At 53.3% G+C, this 20,439-nt stretch overlaps 1 protein-coding gene across 1 annotated transcript in view; it reads right to left on the minus strand.

Annotated features, from left to right (window-relative positions):
- LDLRAD4 (low density lipoprotein receptor class A domain containing 4) overlaps positions 1-20,132 on the minus strand; it is a 169,527-nt gene extending 149,395 nt beyond the window's left edge. The window contains 1 exon segment of the mRNA XM_043443878.1: positions 19,997-20,132. The gene's annotated coding sequence lies outside the window, so the exon portion shown is untranslated.
- Between the last annotated feature and the right edge of the window lie 307 nt (positions 20,133-20,439).

Genomic DNA, 20,439 nt, shown 5'->3' on the forward strand with positions numbered 1-20,439 from the left:
AGATGCTACACGGAGAACCTCGCATCTGCCTTGCATCATGCACCCCTACACCCCAGCTGTGAACAAATGTGGTCAAGTTGATGTAAAACTTTATCACCCAGCCAGGGTCCTGGGCAAAGAAGAACTGAGGACATGCCCATACACAGGTATCAAGGGCCGCCAGCTAGGAGGACTTGTCTGCTGTTGGGCTTGAAAGAAGCTGAGGCAGCAGGGGCCACTCAACAGCCAACCAGTGACCTTTGATCAAAATCAGCATGTGCTCTTAGGAGGTATCTGAAAATAAAGTATAGCCTTTTCTCTTAGAAGGGAAGACAGAATGAACACCCCTTGAGTTGTGTGAGCGGCACACAGACAGGATAAGTGGACAGAAATAAATGACAGATAAAGATGACAGAGATGATTGATAGAAAGAAGGTTGATATAAATAGATAATAAAGATAATGTAGATATAAAGTCAGAAAACAATAAAGAAACACTGGGGAAAAAATGAATGAAAAGCATGTAACGACATAGGATACACAGAACATACTAAGGCTTGCAACTCCTTTTACCAAGGCCCTTACTCAGAGCTACAACTGTGGGACATTCACAACTAAACTTCATTTTACCCAATAGTCAGAAAGTAGGAAGTTGCCATAGACTATGCAAACTCTTTCGTTGAAGGAGATGTTACAGGATTGTGTAACACAAGCTCTCCAGGAAAACAGCAGCGAGTTTCAGGAACACGCGGTCATCCTGATCTGAGGATAAAATGAGGAACTGCTACCCTTCCAGGGTCCTGGGTCTGTCTGGAGGTGAACACCACAGACCTGCCCTTTCTGCACAAATTATGAGTCTCCTTCAGAGGGCATTTTCCGGGACCTTGTGTTACAGTGTAAAGGTCAAAAGGCCACTGTTCTGGCCCAGTCCTTTCTCTGCCCGCCTTGGAACACCACTGTGCCCAGCCAGCTAAGGAAAGAGGAACACTTCTCTCGAGAGACCAAACCACAGCCTCAGAAAAAGGCCAGAAGGAAAGACGATTGGCCTAAACACTGAATTAATGAACAACAAATGTATCAACAGCAGACTTCTATAAGGTGTAATTAGATCACAAATGCTTTTGAGAGACCTATTAAAAGAAAGGAAAGGCAACTGTGAGAAAGAATTTAACCTTCAGGGCACAACGGACAAGTCCATATCCTGAATGTCCCTCTTCATGTTTAAACATCTGTTTGAAGTCAGACAGAGGAAGACAAACACTATATGACCTCACATGTGAAATCTAAAAAATACAACAAACGAGTGAATATAACAAAAAAAAAAGCAGGATCACCGATACAGAAAACAAACTAGTGGTCTGTTATCAGGGGCAACATAGGGGTGGGGGTGGGAGGTAAAAACTACTGGCTACAAGGATGTATTTATAGCACAAGGAACACAGCCAGTATTTTATAATAACTATAAATGGAGTGTACCCTTTAAAAATTATATAAGAAATTTTAAAATAAAAGCAAAAGATGGTTTGGGACAATGGAGTTTCTTTTCTGGATATTAAGTGAACAACAAGGAATAGCAGCAGACACCGGAGCTTTCACGTCTTGCCAGCAGCTGCCCACCTGGCATATGTGCTAACTGTGACCCACTGTCGTCACTTGTCATCTGCGGCAAGGCTCCTGGCCTCAGCAGTGCTGACACCTAGGGCTGGGTGACTATCCCTGCCCTGGAGGACAGCTGTAGGCTCCCTGGTCTCTACCCACCCAACACCAGCCCCACCCCTGCCTCCCATTTACGACAACCAAAGATGTCTTCCCCACACTGTCAGGTGTGGCCTGTGGGGAAAATCACCTCCATGGAGAACCTGTGCTAGAAAACACCCCATGCAGTGGCTGATTTCTCACAAATCGAGGGCCCAGGCTGCACTCTGGACCCCAGAACACCATCCTGCAGTTGCCTGCCATGGACAGACAGGTGGTGTGGGTTGGAGCAAGTCCACCACCAGGAGGCCAAGCTGACGAACGGGGCCATAAAGGAGCAAAGGCCGCCGAGGGACCCTCTCTGGCCGTCAAAAGAAGGGCTACATCAGCTAGCACCTTCACACCAGGCTTCTGGGGATTGCTAAAAGGGAGAAGACTTCCAAAACAGCTTTTCCACAGGAACCGGGCCACCTCACCCTTTACCATTTAATTCACCGGCTGAAGACCCTTAGCGGCCTGTGCCCACTGGGCCTCCGGGCCTGCTCGGCAGGTCCCCCCACCACCCCCCTCCCCACTTGGCGGCAGCACTTTTAACGGGAAGTGACTTGTGACAGTTCATAAACTGCTCTGAACACAAACCGTCGTCAAAGGAGGTATTAACAAATTTGCACTTCTGAGTTCCCACACAGGCAATTTTCTCATCATTCTGACAAGAGAAATGTTTAAGGAAAACACAACAAACAGCTCTGAGATCTATGGGCGATGTTTCCAAGTAAGTACACATGGCAAACAGCTGTGTGTCTCAGCAACTTTCTCACCCCAGCAGGTGCACTGCAGCACAGGTGTGATACCCAGGCTCCCCACCCAGGCAGCCCCTCTCGTGACTTTCCATTGAGGAGAGAGGCTCCCTGCTGTGTGCCAGGGCACACCCCAGCTCATCCAGCTCCCTAGAGAAGTGCCTGCAGGTGCCAGGCCACTGGAGATGATTGAGGCGGGTGGGACCCTGCTCACAGCCACCCCACAGACTTGCTGCTGTCCAAGGGTTCAAGCCCAGGGCCCCTGGGGAGATGCCGGCTGGTCCCTCCGTCCCCAGGACCCCATTAAGAGGCAAGTGCTAACAGCCCAGGCAGCAGTTTAGAAAGTGAGCAAAATGCCAAGATACAAAATCAACAGAAGAGCCTGATGCAACTGCACAGAGAGGGTGCCAGGAGCAAGGACGGCCCCCCGCAGACCCTTCCTTCCAGAGCGCCCCCAGGCTGACTCACACACCAGCCCCCGCATCGCAGCTTCTGTCTCCACATGACTCAGTGGTTGCCACACGCCTCACCATCACCCCAGGCTCTGCCCTGCAGGGTGTGGACTGAGTCCCGAGGACAGTGTGACAGGAGCACACACAGGCGTCAGCATCCACCCGCGATGCTGCATCCAGTCCTGATGCTTCAGATGATTGAGGGAAAAGGCCGGGCCTCATCGCCGGGACCCACCAGGCCGAGTTTCCGCCCACAGCTGCAACACCGCCAGGGTCTGCAGAAGTGCAAGGTGGGCGCCACAGGCCTCCCGAGGCCAGTCCTCCGGCCGGCACAGGGCTGGGGTGCTGCCGGGGTCCCCAGCACAGTAAACAGCCACAGGGGGACGAACGCACATCTGCAGCTGAGCTTCAGCAATCACATCAGGTTTCATCAAGCTTCATTCACGGGGAGTAGACTTACTCCATCCACACACACGGTTCCCGCTGGAAGACCCATGTCCCCTCAGACGGTCCCATTTCCAGGGAAGCCCAGAGGAAGCATTCTTTTCAATTTCCCTTATTTGATCACCAGGGTTAAGTTTTCATACAAACACTAACTTAACTTGAAGACCAGTAAGAAAAGCACCCCACCTCCTCCACAGCCTGAAGCTCCACAACTCAGTGAAGCAACTGTAACATCTTAAAATGTAATAACCCCAAGGGACCAACACTGAAACCTATCTAGCTATCCCCACCTTGGGGCAAAGCAGCTTACTAGCATATGCTGGTGGTTCATTCACTCACTCAACTAACAAGTGCCAGAGAACACCCTGGGGGGATGTCTGTGTTAGGTACCAGCCATGACTGGGGAAAAGCACCCACAGACAGCTCTTGGAGGGAGAGGGGCATGTTGGATCAGGGACATCTAAGCACCTGGAGAAGGTGGACACAGAAGTCAGGCTCTGTTCAGAGGTCAGGCAGAGCTGGAGGGGCTCAGGCTGAATAAGAAACATGAACTGAGTGTGGCGAGGGTCCTGGAGTGAGGGCACCTGCCCGCAAACCCTTCTGCTCGACTTCCCACTCAGGGCACTTTTCCTGGAAACTGTGGAAGGCGGCAAGAAAAGACCCAACCCGGTTCTCGCTTCAGGGTGTTACAGGAGCAACTGCAGAGCATCAGATCCTTAGGGACCTCACAGGGCCCCCAGGCACACGTGGGAAGGGCACCGCTGAGGCCGCAGGCACTGCTCAAGGTCGGCTCATCAGCAGGAGGTGAGTTCCAGTGGGGACAGGAGCGAGCGAGCCACAGGCTGGTCACAGTCGAGAAAGGGAACCACCTCAGATGCTCTGCTCTTCTCTACGTTCATCATTTGAAATTTTACCATAATAAGAGGATGAAGATAAGCAGGAGAATAAACATAGCAGTGGCTGAATGCAACACAAATACAGGACTGGCTCTAGGCTTCCCTGGTGACTCAGACAGTAAAGAATCTGCCTGCAATGCAGGAGACCCTGGTTAGACCCCTGGGTTGGGAAGATCCTCTGGAGTAGGAAATGGCAACCCACTCCAGTATTCTTGCCTGGAGAAATCCCATGGATAGAGGACCCTGGCGGGCTAGAGCCCATGGCGTCAAAAAGAGTGGGACACGACTGAATGACTAAGCACTGGAAACAGAGAGGGTTTAGTAGGAGCAGTGGTGAGACCCAGCAAGTCTGTGTGCATTGCACCTGGGATGCAGTCACCGTGAGCTGATGCGGTGTTTCTTTTGATGCGGCACCAAAGTCAGGGAAGCTGGGTGAAGGGCAGGAGGACTCTGTGTAAACACAGTCACTGCAATGGCACTAATAGAAAGTTTGTTTTAAAAAGCTGAAGCATAATCGTACAAAGGAGCGGGGATGTGGATTTTAAAACCCTGCAGCCACCCTGAAAACACAACCCATAATTCTCACTACCTCCTGGCAACTAAAAAGCTGCCCAGGTTGGAACCTGAAAGCCTGTGTGGTAGGAATGGATGTGTTTGGAGACCTGGGTTTGCCTGGGTCTTTCTCCTCCTTGGTCTACCATCAATGAATAAGCAGTTGCTGTTAGGAAAAATCATTAAGAACCTGTAGATAAAAAGACATTATAAACTTTCAGGAACAAAGGTAACCTAACTTTTATTTTATTTTTTTTTTATTAGTTGGAGGCTAATTACAACATTTCAGTGGGTTTTGTCATACATTGACATGAATCAGCCATGGAGTTACACGTATTCCCCATCCCGATCCCTCCTCCCACCTCCCTCTCCACCCGATTTCTTTGGGTCTTCCCAGTGCCCCAGGCCCGAGCACTTGTCTCATGCATCCCACCTGGGCTGGTGATCTGTTTCACCATAGATAATATACATGTTGTTCTTTCGAAACATCCCACCCTCACCTTCTCCCACAGAGTTCAAAAGTCTGTTCTGTACTTCTGTGTCTCTTTTTCTGTTTTGCATATAGGGTTATCATTACCATCTTTCTAAATTCCATATATATGTGTTAGTATGCTGTAATGTTCTTCATCTTTCTGGCTTACTTCACTCTGTATAATGGGCTCCAGTTTCATCTATCTCATTAGAACAAATTCAAATGAATTCTTTTTAACGGCTGAGTAATATTCCATGGTGTATATGTACCACAGCTTCCTTATCCATTCATCTGCTGACGGGCATCTAGGTTGCTTCCATGTCCTGGCTATTATAAACAGTGCTGCGATGAACACTGGGGTGCACGTGTCTCTTTCAGATCTGGTTTCCTCAGTAGGTAACCTAACTTTTAAAATCTTGACATCATTTGTGACCTACCTGCAGGAATGTTCAATCCTAAGGCTAAGCACATGCGTGCTAAGTCGCTTCGGTCATGTCCGACTCTTTTCGACCCCATGGACTGTAGCCCACCAGGTTCCTCTGTCCATAGGATTCTCCAGGCAAGAATATGGGAGTGGGTTGCCACTTTCTCCCCCAGGGGATCTTCCCGACCCGGGGACTGAACCCACATCTCTTATATCTCCTGCATTGGCAGGCGGGTTCTTTACCACTAATGCTACCTGGGAAGCCCCAAGGTTAAGTCCAAATGTTCTCATTTCCAAGTGTGACTAACAGGATGTCAGAGGTGCAGAGTACCGGGGCCTCCGAACAAGCTGGCCTAACGCCACACTGGGAGAAGACAGCCCCTAGCACAGTGGCTCTCCAGCCCAGCTCGAGACGCCAACAGAAATGGGGATTCCATCTCCATGGGCCACGTTTCTTCACAGAACTGCACCCACTCCTATACCTACGCCAGCAGGTCAACAGTGGCCAGTCACACAGAGGGGCTGCAGCATCTGTGTTCTGCACCATGGACAGACTGAAGGGAACACCTTACGGACATGTGACCATGGATTTCTGCAAGTGGTTCAGACGAGGGCATCAGAGAACCCGCACACATTCCAACACAAGGCTGCAGAAACACATGGATGTGGAAATTGAAGGTCCCTGGGCCAGCTTTCTGAACAGTCTGCTCTCAGTGGGCAAGGGTGGAGCCTCAGACAACATGCAAGGTGGGCTCACAGGCAACCCCAGGTGACCTCAGACTGAGAGGCAGAGGCTGCAGAGAGCATGCAGGATTGTTCATGCTTTTAGCTCAAAGTCAAATGGCAATTTGAGGGAAAAAGACGGAATCGTGATCCTGCGTGTGACTGGTTCCACATCTGAGGAGAAAGTCTGTGTACATGGGACGCTCGGGGCACAGCTCTCCGTGCAGGGTAAACCTCACCATAGCAACTCCTTCCTGCTTCCATGATGCTTAAAAACAGACACATATCACGTTGTCTTCCACAGTTTTTCAGAAACTGACTTTTTGTTCCATGGCCTGAAGAAATCAAGTTCACTGGTGATTTTCTTGTTATAAAAGTGATCACTGTAGCACACAAGGAAAGGGTAAAAAGACAGGATTTCAAAAATCATCCTTGGGCCATGCTGGAGACGTCCATACTTAAGGTCCTGGCCCATCCCCTGCAGGTATTCTCCAGGGAAGTGCAGTGCCTGCCTCGTTCCAACAGACTTCTGATGGAGGCAGAGTGGAACTCAGCCCTGAGACAGCCCGCCACCGCTGGAGGGGGCAGGACCACACATGTGTCCCCCGGACATAGGGAGACTCCCACCTCACCCGCAAACACCCCTAGTGTCTGTGACACAACACACAGGCTGAAATCCATCACTGGAAATGAATCACTGTGTTACTTGCCACTAACTGGAATTTGTCTTATTCAAGTTTTTTCCTTGTCCCACTCAGTAATTTTCATATCCTCATGCATTTGAAACTAAGGTTTGCTGTGTGTGCTAAGTCACTTCAGTTGTGTCTGACTCTTTATGACCCTATGGACTACAGCCCACCACACTCCTCTGTCCATGGGATTCTCCAGGCAAGTACACTGGAGTGGGATGCCATGCCCTCCCCCAGGGGAGCTTCCCAACTCAGGGATCAAACCGGGGTCTCTTGTGTCTCCTGTGTTGACAAGTGGGTTCTTTACTGCTAGTGCCGCCTGGGAGGCCACACAACTCAAGAAGACGAATCTAACACCAGAACAAAAGCACAGTGAGGTGTCTGGAGGATGAGTCAAGCTCCCAGGGATCTGTTCAGGGCTTAGTCTTCTTTAACAAGATGGGAAAATGACTCACAGGTCGTAACTTTCTCTACTTTGAACTTTTCCTGATCCCAAGGACAGAAGAAAACAGCTGAGAACCAAGGTTATAACAGACACTTGGTCTAAAGGGAAAAATCTCTACCTATGATGATTTTAAGAACACTAACAAATCTGATGATCTTCCACAGTTGGATTTGCCTGAAACAGATAATTTTTCATTCACCAGCAGTTTATTTGGCAAGTGGGTTAAACTGGGAGAGGGGGAGAAAGGGCAAGAGCAGGTCATTGGAGGGAAAACAGTCAAATGAAAGTTAATGTAGATGAGGAAACACCTGGGGGTGAGGCGGGGTGGTGTAGAGTTGAGCTGTGCCAGCCCCCCCTCGGGCCCTAGCCTGGGCTGTCTGCTTCAGCCTTTCTGATAGGTAGTACCGTCTGTTCATGCAGAGGCCTGGCCTGACCCCTGGGGACTGTGGTGGGACCCCCAGCACCCCACCCCTCCCCCACCCCAGGAGTGGCTGTCCTGCTGCATCCTGGCTCCGGCCTATGCCCCCTGGGTCCTGTGCTCCCCAGGTCCTATGCTCGCTGTCCCGGGCAGCGGAGGAAACGGGGACAGGCTCTGGGCAGGACACCCAACCGAGGCCTGAGTGAAGTGAGTGACGGACGCACAGCCCTGGGGAGAGGTCTCAGTAGCAACCACAAAGCCTCGGGGGTGGAGCTGGACAGTGGGGAGCCCCAGAGGACAGCAGTCATGCCCCCAGGCTGGGCACAGCAGCCCAATCACCAGGCCTGGTTCACTCAGCCACTGGGCTGAAACCAGACTATGGGGAAGGGAGGTGAGTGGCTGGTCAGAGACCCCTGCATGAGCCCAGGGGAGGGACACACACAAGCTACTGGTGACGGAGACAAGTGACCAGATGTAGGGCAGATTCTGAAGGCAGAACAAGCCCCTCAGGGGGGAGGGGGAGCCCCAGGGAGCTCCTGGCTGTGTGTCTGAATCACTGGGCGGAGAGAGGGGATCAGGACACGGCTCTAGTCACAGGCTTGGGGAGGACCACTGGCCAGTCAGGCCTGAGTGTGGAGTCAGGGGCGAAGGCCTCCATGTAAATACAGAGCCCATTTCAATCCACGCAACGGAATTCTATGCTTTCCAGGCGTGGGTGGGAGGCTCAGTAGTCAGAAACCTTCCCCACTGACAGAGGGCCAGGCCTCTCAGACACGGCCAGACCCCCAGGCCATGTCACCGAGTACCCAACCACGTCTCATCATGAGGAGGCTGTCAATAAAACCTTGCCAGTGACAAAGAACCACAGGAAGGAAGCTCAGGTAAGGGGTGCTCGGTCCCCCCACCAGCTCACCGATCACCTGCCCCTCCTTGCCATAGTCCCCACTCCAACAACAGCAGGGAACATCCCAGCAACACAGAAGACAAGCACTCTGCTCAGCAAGGAGGGACCATTTCCCCACACTGCCCTTCAGGGTCGGGCCACCCCCAAATGCCACTGACCCTCCAAGATAGGTACTGATCCACAGCCCAAGAGGGCAGAAAGCACTTCCTTTGCACCAAAACCTCCAAGGGACACCTAGCCCACACTGGCGGTTTAGTGGATGCCCAAGCAGGGGACACAAGGGACCCTTTGGCCTCTGCCTCCATCACCAGCTCAGGACACACCTGGACTTGGGGAGAAACAGCACCTCTGGGGCCTGCAAAGGAGACAGCAGAATGCCGCAGAGCAAGCCTGACTCTGTTCGTGGCCCAAGAAGGCGAAGGGACACATGGTGGCCACAGAAGAGGAGAACCCAAGGAGGAGGAGCTGCCAAGGTCGAGGTGCAGGGGTGGCCAGGCACCGTGAGAGCTGGGGCAGCCTGATGTCACCAGACAGGGCCCCCCCACCCCCAGTGGCTCAAACACTCCTTTGTTAAAAGGGGAGGCAGACCGGCAGTAACCCACACCCACAGCTGAACAGACAGACACCAAGACAGCATCCAAGCCACAAGGGGAAAACCAGCCGGTCTGAAGGACACAGGACAAACAGGGGGACGTCAGCTCCATCGTGACCACTAGGTGATACTCCAGGTGTGCCAGGACCTGCTGTGATTTAAGTGCCACAGAGGGCTGCCGGCACAGCGTCCTCTAACAAGGGTGGTGAGAGCACTGTCCCACGGACCCTGCCGCACCCCACATCTCTTTCTGCACAACCACAGGGAAATGACCATTCAGATCAGCCCTCAAGTTGCCTTGTGCTTCTGAATTTGACTAGCATTTGCCCTAACCCCCCAAAATTATGCCTGTCCAGACAGCAAGCTGCAAAGCCTGGGTTCCTTCAGAAAACCACCCACCGTGAGGCCTAGATGACTGGAGGGCGCCTCTTCCCATCAGGTTTTGTACATTAAAATAAACTGTGATCTGAATCCCATATTCAGCTAACAGCTGCATTAGAAATTAATTACATTTCCACGTACATCTCATTATTTGTTCCTTAAAGCCACGGATCATGAGATTAAATACTGTTTTCGAAGAGCTTGAAAAAGTTACAAGTGTTTTGCAAACAGAAGCCACTACTGTCACCACGTGAAAGTGACAAGCCTAACTCCCTGGTATGAGCTGTTTGGAGTACGAACATTTAAGCATTTTGTGAAACGTGAACAAGTTCCAAGTCTTGGAGCCCTGAGTTGGGGACAGAGCCTCCAGGGCAAACAACCAGGTGTGAAAACAAGTGGAAGGCAGGTGTCCCCACAGCCCCATTTTACCATCACTGCTGGTTGATTTGGTTTTCAGCAAAGATGGGCAGAAGCTCCGCAAGAGACTCAGTCTGCAGACCTCCACCCAGCGCCATGAAGTTAGAACCACCGAACTCTCCACCTCCAACAAGGACCGTGCCTCCTGCCTCCGAGTCCCACCTCCACTCATACTCGTCCCCTGAGCCCCCCTCCTCCCTCTACCATGCAGGTCACGTCACGGATCAACTGCCACTTCCTCCCAGCACCTGTGTCCCCTCCCCAGCAACGCCGTCCACCATCCAGGCAGACTGGATCTGACCCTTGAAGCTCGACCCACACACATTCTGCGCTGGCAGGATCCGACCCAGGCTTGCTCCGCTAGTGTTTCCCTGTGCTCTCCCCCTCCACCAGGTGCGGCAGAGCCGGAAATGCAGGAGCCACGCAGTCACTGTGGACCTGCCCTCCTGCCACAGCTGCCTGGACATGCGGTCCCACGGCCAACAGTGTTCACACACATCCCGCTGTGAGCAAGAGTGGGCAGCACACACTGCACAAGCGAACTGACCTATAACCCACACACGTGACCGTGAGAGCGGAGCCCGTGCTCACAGCGCACGGAGGTCACGCTCCGGTCTGCGCCGTCCGGACTCAGAGCACAGGGTTCCGGAGGCCTGGGACAGAGGCCCCTCTCCCTTCCATTCGCCCTGCAAACCACTGTCCGGCCACCTCCCAGCCTAAAGCCAGCCTCTCCCTGAAGTCTCCCCCCGTTGTCCGGTGCAGACCAAGCGCTCAGACATCGCGGGGCCCCACGGAGCAGAGGAGAGGGAGGGCGCGTGCGGCGGCCAGCGGTCAGAGCTGCAAGCCAGAAGCCTCGCCCCTGCCCCCGGTACACGCTCCTCCCAGACTAACGGCTCAGACCCGGAGCGTGGTCACAGCGGCCGCTTCCGGTGCCCAGACTCAGGCTCCTGGGTCTCTGGTCCGGGGGCAGGAGCGGGATCCCCACCGCACAGGCTGCGTGCGTGCTCCAGATATTCGGTTCACTGGAAGCAGCCGCGCTTCATCGAGGCTCACCGAGGCTGGACTCTCCCAGCTGGTCTGCGTGAGCTTTATACCTCGTTTGATCCCCTTCGAACCTAAGAAGCAGGCAGACGGCTGTTTCAGGGAAGGGCAAGGGCATGGCCGGCAGCAGAGGAAAGCAACCTCCTCACCACCAAACTTCCTTCCATACTATGCGGTGATGCGTCCCTCGAGCGGCTCCGGCCCACACTGGAGCCCGGGGGCCTCCGCGGAAGCCGCTCGCTCAGGCACATAAGTGAGTCCCGATTCCTAAACTCCAGAAAGTGAGCCACGTCAGAACAGGAAAAGGGTGAACGTTCACGCTCCATGCTCAGCACAAGGGAGTCCATCAAATAACATATGCTCCAAGCCACAGAGGGGCCAGCTTCACTTATCGGAAACAAAGGCTATCATTTCTCTGGACTAAATTTACTACCTAACTGACACTGTGTGTATATACTTACTATTTTTACATTACTCTTCAGATGAAAATAAATAAATCCCAGGACCTCTGGTTTGGCAGTAAAAGACTGGTGCTCATATTTAAATGCCAGTACGATGGAAGCTCAGTTCTGAAGGCTTCAGTGTTTATCTTAAGATCCCAAGTCACAGAAATACAATCACCCAGCCAAGCCGCCCAACTTAGCCACCCTTGAAATCACGCTGAATTCTGTCCAAAAGGCCTTCCTTTCCAACTGAGGAGCAGCCAGCCCCACACACAGGGACCATCAGCCTGGTCAGCGAACTGCTGGTACTAACTGCTGGTCCTCAAGACCCCACAGGGCTGCTCCCCCAGCCACCCCCACCCCCAACAGTCAGAGAGCAGGGTGGCCACCAGCTAGCCCTCTCACTTCCTGGGGTCCTCTGGCTCGCTACATCTCCAAGGCCTCATCTGCCCCCCTCCCCAGGCCTTGTCCAGGGTACGTTTCCACCTGGAAAGTGGGGTGTGGCTGCCCACGTGGCCAGCAGGGTGGGGGTGGGGGTGCCAAGCAGGCAAGACAACAGCCAAGGGGGCTCCCACAGGCTGCGCCCAGAGGGCCGCAGTCACTCACTAGAGCATCAGCGCCCCGTGGGCCTGTGGCCTTTGCTCTCCGCTCACTGGGCTCACCTGCCAGCACTCCCAAGCACCCACACCTGCCCCCACACCACTGCACAAAGGTGCCTGAGACCAGAACAAGCTCGCTGGGGCCCAATTACCCCAAGACGCAGGTGTCATGACTTGCTCCCTCCAGCTGGTCCCAACCTTTCAACCAAACAGGCTGCCTTTGGAGGAAAACAAAACGGGCTTCAGTTAACTGCGACGTACTGAGATGGTTTCCCTTGTCTGGGGCTTCCAGAGCACTGACACCCTCTGGAGTCTGCACTCAGGACGGGCTCCAGCCTTGGCTAGAAGCAGAAATCTACAGAAGTGTAGCAAGAGGGGCCACGGCGAGGCCCCCAACCCCACAGAGGACACCCAGGCCAGAGGTCTAGCATCAGCCATGAAGTGAAACAGTAAGAAGATGAGTTTCATGCTGGCATCCTTGGGGGAAAGACCAAGGAAGAGTCTGATCTCGGAAGGCAAGGGCTGAGAGCGAATGGGATGACTGAGGGGGACGTCACTCAGGTCCTCAGGCACCTGCTAACGGAGCCACCCCGGCCCTGGCCTCCTCCCTCCACCCCCAAGTCCACACTGCCCCCCCCCCGCCCCGGTTAGGGTGAGGGGGGGCAGGGAAAGATCAGACATGGTCTTTGGCCATAAAATCCCTAATTTTCTCTTTAAAATGTATTATTAGATTGTTTACTGCCCTTAACCTGTCTGCCTAAGTTTAATTCGAATTTAAAATAGTACAAAGGTTTTATCCCCCTGTGTGGAGCACCCACTAACATCACCGCATCTGCCCACAGCAAAGCCCTGATGACAGCAAACTCTCTTCACCTGTGGGTCACCGGATGTTACACTGATTTTTCACAACAGGATGATAGGATGGAGAATTTAAACATACCATTTCATTGCCAAACTTGCAAAGATCTTTTTTTAAAACTATATTCAGCACTGGCAAGGCTGCAGTCACCCCCATGTCCGTGTGCAGTGTCCCATCCTTTCTGGGGGCCCCTCTGAAAGTTCTCACACTCACCAGCTCCTCCTTGAGGCATCTGTCCAGAGGATGTAACCGGAATGTAACCGGAATGTCTGGTGCAGAATTATTTATAATACGGAAAACTGCCAGCAGACTCAGTGTCCCAAAACAGGCTTAAGAAAATAACAATATAACCACAGGGTGGAATTTAATACTCACCAGCAGTGGTATTTTTGGAGAATATTTAAATTACATGAAAATATGTTCAGGACAGAATGTTAAAGTTTATAAAAAGTATGTAAGTTCGAGCATGATTTTATAATCAATAAATAAGCCTGGAAAGAATCTACAAAACTGTTAATAGAGGTCATCTTTACAGGTAGTGGAGTTATAGGTAATTTTAGTCATTTTTATTTTCTTCTTGTTTTTTAATCAGGGAAAAAAACGGATTTCAGAGACTAGGTCTGTGACACTGATTTCAGGCAGGCCTGAAAGAATCTCTGGAATAAAAAGTCAGGTTCAAACAAAGTGTGGAGTCTGGTCTAGGGCCCTTGGGCCCCCCACCACCTGACAGGAGGAACAGACAGGAACTCCTCCAGACAGGCGTGGCCTCCACCACAAACGGATACCCATCCACCCCCAGCCCAGGGACCACACTAGACTGAGGCCCAACAGCGCCCACAGCTTGTGGGCACCACAGTACCTTCGTGGGGAACAGTACCACCCAGCCACTCAGGGGTATAAAAGGTCTAGTCCTGCCTTCGGCCTCGGAAAAGTCTACCAAGGGCTGGGGGTCATCCTACAGGCTCCAGACACCCGCACCTCCTGGGGTCTCACTTCAGGCCCCATAAGCTCAAACACTTGGGTCTATCCAGGATGGACACAAGAACTGCATGCAGACACGTGTGGTTGATTAACCCAACCCCCCACAAGGCACGACAGAGAATCTGAGAGCTGTGATTATCTTTTTGCTTCACCCCACATTTGGGGACTGGCTGAGTTCTGCTGCACAGGGAGGGCCTGGGCCACCTCAGCCCAGCCCGAAGGCTTTGGGGGCCAGGAAAATAGGACCAGCCCCCAACAAACCCAGCCAGAGAACATCAGAGAGGCAGTCCCATGGGAGCCCCACCCAACCCCAACTCTCAAAGCTGAGGCTGTGACCACAGGAGGACAGGCATAGGAGCTGGGATTACAGATGAGGGGTGGGGAGGGACATCCCGGTTGGTCCAGTGGCTAGGACTCCACGCTCCAATGCAATCAATCAGGGAACCAGATCCCACCTGCCACAACTAAGACCTGGTGCAGCCAAATAAATAAATAAGAAATATTTTTTTAAAAAAGAAAGAAGAGTGAGGCTAGGAGGAGAGGCGTGAGTTGGATCCATGGAGGAAGGCAGGCAGGAAGGAGGAGCACTGGGCCCTGCTCCACTCCGACTGCCAAGACTGGTCCCCAAAGAAGGCACAGCGTTTCTTCACTCCAGCATCTCAGGCCTTCTTGCTGCCTGTGTGCCTGTGGGGGGTTGAGGGATGGCAGTGCCCATATCCTAGGGCTGCTAGGGGATGAAATCAGCTAACAGGAGCTCTCAGGACGCTAAGGACGGCTTGGCACCGAGGCGCTGCTGCCTCCCCCACCACTTTGACCCCTGGCCGCGGGAGCCCTTCCAAGCACAGCCTGGCCTCCCGCCTTCAGAACAGGGGATTTCACTCTGGAAATTCCCTCTCAACTCTGTGCAGAGGCTGCTGGCCCCAGGGCCACTGACCAGCCACCAGGGGTCCAGCCATTCCTGGGGAACCAAGGAGGCAGCACTGGGAGCCTGCACTCTGCAATCCCAGGAGCAGGGCCACACCCCACCATATGGATAGAAGGATAGGGGTGGGGAGATTAGACAGAGCAGCCTTCCTTTGAAGAGAAAGTCTGGGTGCATTTAGGGACCGTGTGGCTCACACGCACCCAGTTCTCAGCCAGGCCAGGCCTTGGATCCCGTCTGCACAGAGAAGGTCCTGCGAGTCCTTTGGCAGAGTCCCGACTTAGGAGCTGGCTTTGTAATACGAGCAGTGTCCCCACCAACAACTAGAGCAAGTCCATTAAGTTCATTACACCTGTCACGCTGCCAGCTGACTCTCCACATGCCAGGGATGAAAGTACACTGTGCCTAAGGAGTGCCACCAGCCCCCTCCCCGCGGCAGCTCCCAACCTTATCTCAGGCAACCGATTCTCAACGTCTGCAGCTGCAGAAACAATGCAGCCGTAAACCTGGCTTCGAGACACCTGAGGACCTGAGCGGCTAAGAACGCAGTTCAGTGTCATCGGAAGCTGGACCCCGGGAGGAAGATGAGGAATCATGTCCCCTGATGCGAAGGAGGAAAGTCGTGCGGCCCGGAGGTGCCCGCGAGGCAAAGCGTCACCGGGTCAGAAAAAATACAGAGCTGCTCCCTGGCTCCTGCCGCCCTGCAGCCCTGCCGAAAATAAAAGCAAGAGACACACCCTTCTTCCTTCCAAAGAGAGTCGAAGAATTCCAGGCAGCGGGCGGAGGCTGTTCACGCACCCCCACGCACCCCACGCACCCCACGCACTGCAGAGCCTGCAGGCTCCCGGTGCCCGGACCCGCCCACCGCTCGCAGACAGCGGTAATTTCTTTTCCCCTGTCATGTAACATTAGCAATCTGTCTGGAGCTTGGCAAGCACCAACTTGCACTGTCATATAAACTGTCTGACAAACTTAAAGTTTTATAAACGCTTCGCTTTTCCAGGAGACAATAAAGCATTATTAAAAAAAAAAGTTGTCATCTCCTTTTCTGTTCCTTTTCTCTCTTCCTCTTCCAAAATAAAGACCGGGTTTGGGGGGTGGGAGGAAGAATGAGAAAACAGAAAGCCAACCACAAAAGAACTCCCGCAAACAGAAAGGATCCCTCACCAGGATCCTTAACCTTGAAAGTCTCCACACTTTTCCAATGCCAAGTGAACGAGCGGATAAATTAATGGGGGAGGGGCGGCACCACGGCTGTGGGTCTTGAGGGGTGCAGAACAAAATCTGCAAAACAAAAGGACGGTCATTAAAAATGAATAAAGGGTGTGGACAGCAGCCCCCACCCGCTTCTGCTCTTGGGGATTTGAGCCAGACACTCCGCGTCCTCATTAAGTGGTGTCTGGCAGGCTGCCGGGTTTTAGTGGGTTCTGGGAATGCCAATATATTAACCAGGACTCTCTGCAAACCCTTTAGAGTTTTTATTCTAGAAAAGTCAACCATTTGGCACAGAGCAGCCTTATTTTTGTCCGGGAAAGCTCTCCGCTGCCAATCAAGGGAGAAATTATAGCTATGTTATTCGTAATTTCCAAGACTTATCTGGAAAACAAGCTTGGGGGAAAGAAAAGTTCTTACAAAAACAGCTTAAAAGGCCAAAGTACCATTTTTAGTGGAAATTCAAAGAAAAGCAATGCATACTCAAATCACATGGATAGGACACAACACAAGCATTATTTTCACATCCTCCTATGGTAGCGAGAAAAACAGTATTACTTTGAATTACAAACCCAATTATTTCTACAGCAATTAATACAGGTGCTCACTTGTGTCCCCTACTTGACTTGCCTAAAAATGAAACTAATAATGTCACCAAAATTTCCCTAAGATGTGGCAAGTCTCATGGCCTAAAGTTTCAGATGGAGGCAGAAGCTATACATTGCTATTAAAAACTGAAGCTTTACTTTCTTTCACACCCAGGGTACAAGGTCACAGTATAACTCCAGACTAACACATACCATGAAGGCAGAAAGTCACTCTGACATCAGAAGACTGGCTTTCGGGAGAATGTCCTGAAATCTCTAAAAGTAGGGGGTGGAAGCAGGGACAGAGGGCCACTGGGGGGCACTCCACACCATTCTGCACTGCTCACATTTAACAGCCATAATCCATATGAAGTGCATCAATTGTTTCTAAAAATTGTCCAGCTTAACATGGAAAGATCATTTCATTTCTTTCTTCTGTATTAACTCTCACCTCAAAGAACAGACACCTCACAGAAACCATAAGCCCAGACACAGAAGAAAGATGAAAAGAAACTTGCAAGGGCCACCAGGAAGACCCAGCAGTCACGGGTGCCACTGACCATGCCCCACGCCCTGAGTACCTCCTGCCCAGACCATGAGGGTGACTGCACAGGAATCTAGACAAGTTCAGGGGTCTCTGCTGGACCACAGGCCAGGAACCACAGAGCCCAGGATGCTAAGTCACTGTCACTTCCCTAGGCTCCCCTGTCCGGCTGGGAGGTGCCCCTCCAGCAGCCCCAAGGAACAGCTGATCGCATCCCATGAGCCACTGGCCACTCTGCCAGGCCGCTAAGTCAACCGTGACTGCAGCCCAGGACTGTAAACACCTCTGCTGGCAGGTGGATACTGCTCTCAGGGCCAGGCAAGAAAACTATTCTTAGAGCACTGTCAGCAATCTGGGGGGTGGGGGGCGGGGGAGTTGGGGGGTAATGAAATTTGTCTGTGTATGTATATACTCTGGCAAGTGGGGGCGGGAGACTCTGACTCTCAAATGATAGGCCACCAAATTGGCACGAAATCCTTTAGTAAACAGGGGCCACAGGCCAGGTTCCTCTGCAAGACCGTAGTCATGCAAATAGCCCCAGAGAGGATTCGAGAGACAGCCCTAAAAGCCTGCTGGGGACAGTTTTCTCCATCGTAAATACAATCCTCCACCAACTAGAAGACTCTACCAACAGCCAAGACTCTTCCAGGGTAACAGCAAAATATGAAGAAATTGGGGGCGGGGGCAAGGGGTGGGCGGCTTTTAAAACAAGGGAGGAAGGCAGCTCCAAGTCTGCAGCAGCAAATCCCTCACTGGCATTTACAGTCTCAGCCGAACTTCCTAACAGTGTGTTCAATGTCAATAGCAAAGGGAAGCTCTTAAAATAATTAAGCTCTAAAAGATCATGAGGAATATACCCCATGTTTCAAAAAGCACTTCTTTGCTAACAGTGTGTTCAATGTCAATAGCAAAGGGAAGCTCTTAAAAGAATTAAGCTCTAAAAGATCATGAGGAATATACCCCATGTTCCAAAAAGCACTTCTTTGCAAGGACCATTAAAGGGCGCCCATCCAAGGGTTGACAGGAAACCAAATATTATAATTCAATACATGTACATGGATAAGATCCACTCCTTCGCCCATGGAGTGACTCAAATTTGACATTACGACCCTTTACTGAACATAAAGAACATGTTCCAATATTACTGTGCAGAGTCCAAGGGCAGCTGTGCAGAGGAGACAGCACACACAGCATAAGCCCTAGAAAGAATAAACTCTCCTATGAAAACGTAGACCTAACTGGACACCCCTGGCAGTTTCTCCGTGCAGGGTCACCAGGACCATTGTGCCACTCCAGGGGACACGGACTGGAGATCACCCTTAGGGTCAGCCCAACAGGCAGAAGAGCCATTTTCAAAGGAATCTTCCTTTTAAAGGAAGAGATGCACCAATCTTCAGGCCAGCCACCTCCACTGCAAGAAGCCTATTAACAGCAGCTCCAGGGACCAGCTCCGTGCAGCTCACTTCCCTCGTCCCAAAATGCCCACACACAGTAGGGCATCCAAAAATACTCATCACAGTCATAACCCACATTTAGAACACAGCACCGAACTACAGCCAGGGGTCCAGAGATGTGAAGCTGCCAAAGTAATAAGAGAGAAAGAGAAGAAAATAGATGGGACACAGAGGAAGAGAAATAAGCAAATCAAAAATATCCAATTTCAACTAATTAAAAGAGTCTACGGGGAAAACAAAACTTAATCTATTGAATCCACCGCACTCACGGACACTCCTCGCCTGGTGAGTTTCCGGCTGTGCCAACCCGCCCAGGTTCACTCGGCAAGCGGCCCCGAACCCCTACCTTCTCCAGGTGCCCCCCACCTGTCGCGGTCCTCGTTGTCTTCCTAAACCCCCTCGCCCCCCGCCTCATCGGAAGCCTCCTCCTTTTCCAATTAGGAAAAAAGTTTAAACCCAAGCTGATGCCCTGGGGGCCGGCACGGCGAGCGGCCCAGCACCCAGCTTACCCGGCGCGCCCAGCCCCCAGGCAGCCGGCGAGGTCCCGGGAGGCATCCCGCGCACGGCGCCCCGCAGACCGCACGACAAAGCGGGGCGGCCGGGCTGGGTGCTCGTCGCTTCCTGTTTATTCCTCCGCGAGGGTCACAGAAATCCTGCCCACGCCCGCTTTTTTTTCGGGCTCGGGGCGCAGTCTAAGGGCCAGCGGCGCCCGGACCAGCGGGAGCCCCTGCAGCCCCTGCCCAGCGCAGCGCGCGCAACACCCTGAAGCGCGGGGTCCAGGGTCCTCCCACCCCGCAAACTCGGGCAGGTCCCGCACAACCTGCCCGCGGACCCCGCCTCCCGCACCGCGCCGCGGCGGCGCACAACCGCGTGGGGCACCAGGAAGCCGACGGCTCGGTGGGGGCCGCCGTCCCGCGCCCGCCCCCGGGAGCGCCGGGCGCCGCAGTGCCCAGCGCGACCCTGGAGAGGGCGCCGACGGCGGGGATCGAGGACATCCCGTTCCAGCGTCCCGTCCTCCCGCCCGCGCCCCCGCCCCGAACTTCGCCGGACGCCGCAGCACCCGGTCAGCCTTTACCTGCGGCCGCGGCTTTGGAGTGAGGCGGCGAGCGCCCGGGGTCGACGGGGGAGGGCGGGATGCTTTAAGGGCCCGGATCGGCCCGGGCTCCCCGCGTTCCCCGCCCCCTTCAACGCTCCCGGGACGCGCAGTCGGCCTGGCGGCGGCGGCTCCTCCCCGATCCGCAGAGGATCCCCGGCCTCGCTGGCCGGTCCGCAACGCCGGGCGGGGAAGCGGGAGACAGTGCCGTCTCCGCCTCCGCGCCGTCTGTCTCCCGCCGGCCCGCTCGCCGCGGCCGCGTCTGCCTCGCGGTCCGCCGGCCTCTCCACCCTCCCCATCCCCCTCCAAGCGGGACCGGCGGCGGCCAGGCGGGGCGGGGGCGGGGTGGGCCGTCCGGACCCCGAGCGGGCAGTGCGGACCTCCGCGGACCGCGGCCACAGAGCAGGGAGAGCTGGCGGCCAGGC

Source organism: Cervus canadensis, chromosome 23 (assembly GCF_019320065.1).
Source record: "Cervus canadensis isolate Bull #8, Minnesota chromosome 23, ASM1932006v1, whole genome shotgun sequence".
Taxonomy (NCBI): Eukaryota; Metazoa; Chordata; class Mammalia; order Artiodactyla; family Cervidae; genus Cervus; species Cervus canadensis.